This window comes from Amblyomma mixtum, chromosome 8, assembly GCF_055824585.1.
Source record: "Amblyomma mixtum isolate Tamu chromosome 8, ASM5582458v1, whole genome shotgun sequence".
In the NCBI taxonomy this organism is placed as follows: domain Eukaryota; kingdom Metazoa; phylum Arthropoda; class Arachnida; order Ixodida; family Ixodidae; genus Amblyomma; species Amblyomma mixtum.
This window is the reverse complement of record NC_143019.1, coordinates 47,118,043-47,122,380: the sequence shown is the minus strand read 5'-3', so window position 1 is coordinate 47,122,380 and position 4,338 is coordinate 47,118,043.

The following is a 4,338-nucleotide window of genomic DNA, read 5'->3' as shown; positions in this document are numbered from 1 at the left end:
AAAAAGCCTTATGAGGAAGAGGCCTGTGTTAACAAAAGGACAGGGAGGGCTATCCATCTTGTGCTCTAGAAGAATAGCTTTCAAACAGAATTAAATTTCTATGCGAACAAATTTCTTTATAGTGGTCAAACGAAAACTGCAAACTAATTTTAAAACTCTATTTATGTACTAAATCGAGTGTGGTGACATGACATGCACTTATGCGACATGGCGGTGCGGGGCATGCGACATGCGGTGGCATGACGGTGATGCGACATGACGTACTTATGTGTAATGTTCATAATCTTCAGGGAATAACATCTCTTGTATAAGCGCATTACAGAATTCATTGTTAAAAAAATTTTTCCGAAAAACTCGGCGTTGTAAAACGACTTGGACGGTAGTTTTTTTTTCATGCTTAAATAGACTGCATGACTAAAACAAATTGCCCGTGAACTCGCTACTTTAGGCTACAGGTAATGATGGTCTTTACGTTTTTCATACAACACTTTTTCAAGCCAAATTTTTTTCTGCGAAGGCACTAGCGCCAGATTTTGTTACCGAATTACAGCAGTTACATTTGGCGTTTCAGCTTCTTTGTGATCCCGAAGAATATGCTCACATGAAATTATTTCTAAGAGAAAATAATAGCGTTCAATCTCAAAATTTGTATTTTTTGAAAGAGGCCACTGTAATATTTTAATATAGGTTCAAAATTTTTATGTTAACGTGGTTTTAGAAATTTTTCTACAATTGACTCAATTTTTTTTTTCACAAACACTCTGAGCGTGCGCCGCACTCGTTGACAGCTCGTGAAGCTTGAGCAAAAAAAAAAACAGATAGCGAGAAGAAGGCAGGAGACATCGTAGCGCTCCGATTATAAACTGACATTTCTCCGTTAAAAAAAACAAACGAAACAAAAGATTCGTGCCCAAAATACTCCAAAATGTTTGGTAGTTTGGATGTAACATCAGATTTTCCGGAGTGCTGTTGTATTTTTCGCTCAGTTCATTTGTACGGGCGCGTTCGTCTAGTACAGTACAGGGCAACGCTGTATCGGGCTGTTTCAGCTATCAGCATGACAACTAATGCCCATTTCTATTTCTAGCATATATTCTTAATTATGAAAAACATTATGTACTTTAACACTGCTGGATTTTTGTGGCCAATTAAATTGCTAAATCAGCACGCTTTTGTTGCGAAAGCAACACTCCGCGAGTCGCCGAGCCATTTCGTGGAGCTGATAAAAGGCCATACTGCGCATGCGCGAGGAGCAGTGACGTCACACTGCGCACAGCTGGCGCACAACCTCCGTCGCTGCGCGGGTGACTCAGAGGTGCCGCCGTCGCGCTCGCCACTTGCGAATGCGCAGTAGCGGCGCATAGGTATAGCGTGCCGGGGCCGCTGCCGCGCGCTCTCCATGTCTCTCTCTCTCTCTCCTCGTTGCTTTCGCAATCATCCAGGTTTAACCAGAGCCACGATGAAAGACATCGTGACCAGAACTAAACCACCGCCAATTTTTAAAAAGCATTCCTCTGATAGCCAACTTTTCATTCTTCGAGACGTGCATTTGGACGTCGATCGCTCTGAGAAAGCATGCGATAAAATATGTTCTACATATAATGCCGAAGTGCTCATGTTTTAACTTCACCCTACTGTTCTGAACTGAATCCTAGTAATCCTAGCCAGCTGTCAGCAGTTGGCCCATGCTAACTCTCACTCAATCTGCGTTTTGTTTAGGGCCTCCCCTTTTTATTACACACATAAATGGACTCCCATTCAGTGTTTTATCTAAGTCTTCATTGATGACTATGCGGACTGCCGTCATAAAAATCAGTACCAGCATTCCAACCCTCCAGCACAACTGTATACACGCATGAGAATAGCCTATTTGCCAGTGCTAACAGGACTCCACTAGTATTTTTATTGTTAGCGCAACTGCATTTTGTCTACTTATAAGGCCTTACCAAACGTGGGATATTCACAGCATAATTTTTTAAAATACTCAGTAATTGATATTGCAGCATAATACCTTCTGAGCATATTAATCCTTGTACAACCACCAACAATCTAATTAGCAGATAAGGATATGGAATCGAGTGGCTCGTACGACACATACGAAGAAAGCCAACCTGTCACTGAAGCCGAGAAGATCACAGGGGAAAGTTTAGAAAAAAAAAAAAAACATTTCCCTGTGCTTTTCTCGGCTTCAGTGACTGTTGGCTTTCTTCATACCCACAGCCTAGGAATTTACATCGTAACATCTCCTGAGCACCACTTGATAATTTACTCGATTTCAAAGCTTCAGCACAACTCAGCTGGGGCATGCTAATGCCATATATGACCCAAATCTAACTTTGCTGATTGTCTGGGATCAGTTCAAGACCAAGCTGCTTTTTTTTATTCCCACAGGCTATTCTTGAAGCTCCAGCGTCGCAGAACTTTCTCCAATTCGTGTAGAAACTGCAGGCTTTTGTACTGTTTACAACCGCATAACTAAATCATCTGATACGACTCATGGGCCGTCCCACACCAGCCGCACTAACAATGATTTGTCTCGGCTTATGCTGCTGTATATTAACATCAGTTTTTATTTACACCACAAAGGGGTGGAATAGTCTTCGACCTGGTCATCCACCCAGTTATGCCTACTTACCTGTCGTCCTTCAAACTGGTCACTGCAGAAACCAATGCAGCAAATTATGAGCCGTCTAGCTTCTACTAGGCACACTATTCCAGAGCTTACCCCTCAAGTATTGTCATTTAGGACAACTGAGGGGGAATAAATATTAAAATGAATTGGCAAAATAAAATGCTTATTCACTCACTCACTTACCACGCCGAACCAATGCCATCATATGTGCTTTCCTAATAATGTATTTCAAGCAAACTGAAAGCACTTTTACCCAATTGCTTAAGAGAACTTCTTGTTGGTGTAGTAGGCAATCGATCATTGTAATTTAACGGCGCCAAACACACACACACACACACACACACACACACACACACACACACACACACACACACACACACACACACACACACACACACACACACGCACACGCGCACGCACACGCACACACACACACGCACGCGCACGCGCACGCGCACACACGCACACGCACGCTCACTCGCTCGCATCTGGGTGGCAAGCTGCCCACAACCCGGTGGGCAAGCAGGGCAGGTGGGCCACCTTCCAGGAGCAGGCTTTAGACAAGCAAACACAGTACGACCAAATGCCGGGAATGGCCGCTATGAGGCGCACTAAAATTGGAAAAACTAGATGGAGAGGGCGATGGCGTCGTCGCACTGTTCGAGTTAGTCGTCAAATTCTCACCTTCTGCTGACATACCCAGTCGATTCTCATTTAAGGCACGGCGGAGCGGCGGACGTCACTGTACGCCCATGGCTAAAGTCACGTCCTGCCATGCAGCTTGCTACGCACGAATTTCGAAGCGCTGCAAAATAAAGTTCGCCCATTCTTATATCTTCGCATTGCCACAAATGACACTGATCGAGGTCTTCACGCCAGGCTGCGCGCGGCGGGAACCACTCTCACTGGCACCCGGTTGCATGCAAGCTGCTTGACGACGCTATGTACGCCAGCAGAGATACGCATTTGCTGGGTAGTCTTAGCTTCGCACTTAATGAACAGTATCCTAATCTATCACCACGGTCTGCTTGAAGTTTAAGCAAGCTGTCACAAGCATTTGTGCCATCTCCGATTCTGCACCAACATCTGGAGCGCACGTATTCTTACGGCGTTGCTGGGGATCCAGCGCGTGTACCAGACACAACATACACCTCACGTCTGACGGATCCGTGTTTTGAGGCCGTGCCTGAAGGTACAGTCTTTGTCAAAAATATACATTCCAAGGGGTGCGCTTCCAAGCCTTGTATGGGGGCACTTAAGCATATTTGACAGTCCTAAGCTCGGGAGGATTAAAAACTTAAGCCAAGGGGTGTCCTTCCAAGCCTGTAGGGGGGAGGGGGGGGGGGGGCTCTTAAGCATATTTGACACTCTTAAGATCGGGAGAATTAAAAAATTAAGTTCCTCCCGCCTTCGCGAGATTAGGGTCCCTGAGTGAGCAAGAGGAGCCGCGCTGCAGGGCTCAAAAGCAGACCGCTTGGGCTGTATACTTTTGACAAAGACTGTACGTCGGATGTACCCGTTACATTTTTTCCCGGAGTACGTCCGACAGATCGCCACTCAACGTTTTTCAAAGTACCAAGTATCTCTCAAATTTATTCGTAGGTTCGGTATCGCGGGTGAAGGCGTGCTAACTCCACCTGCAACTTGCAATCTCAGCTGCTTCCTATTGGCAATGAAAAAATGTAGCTAAAGGGAGCACTGCGACC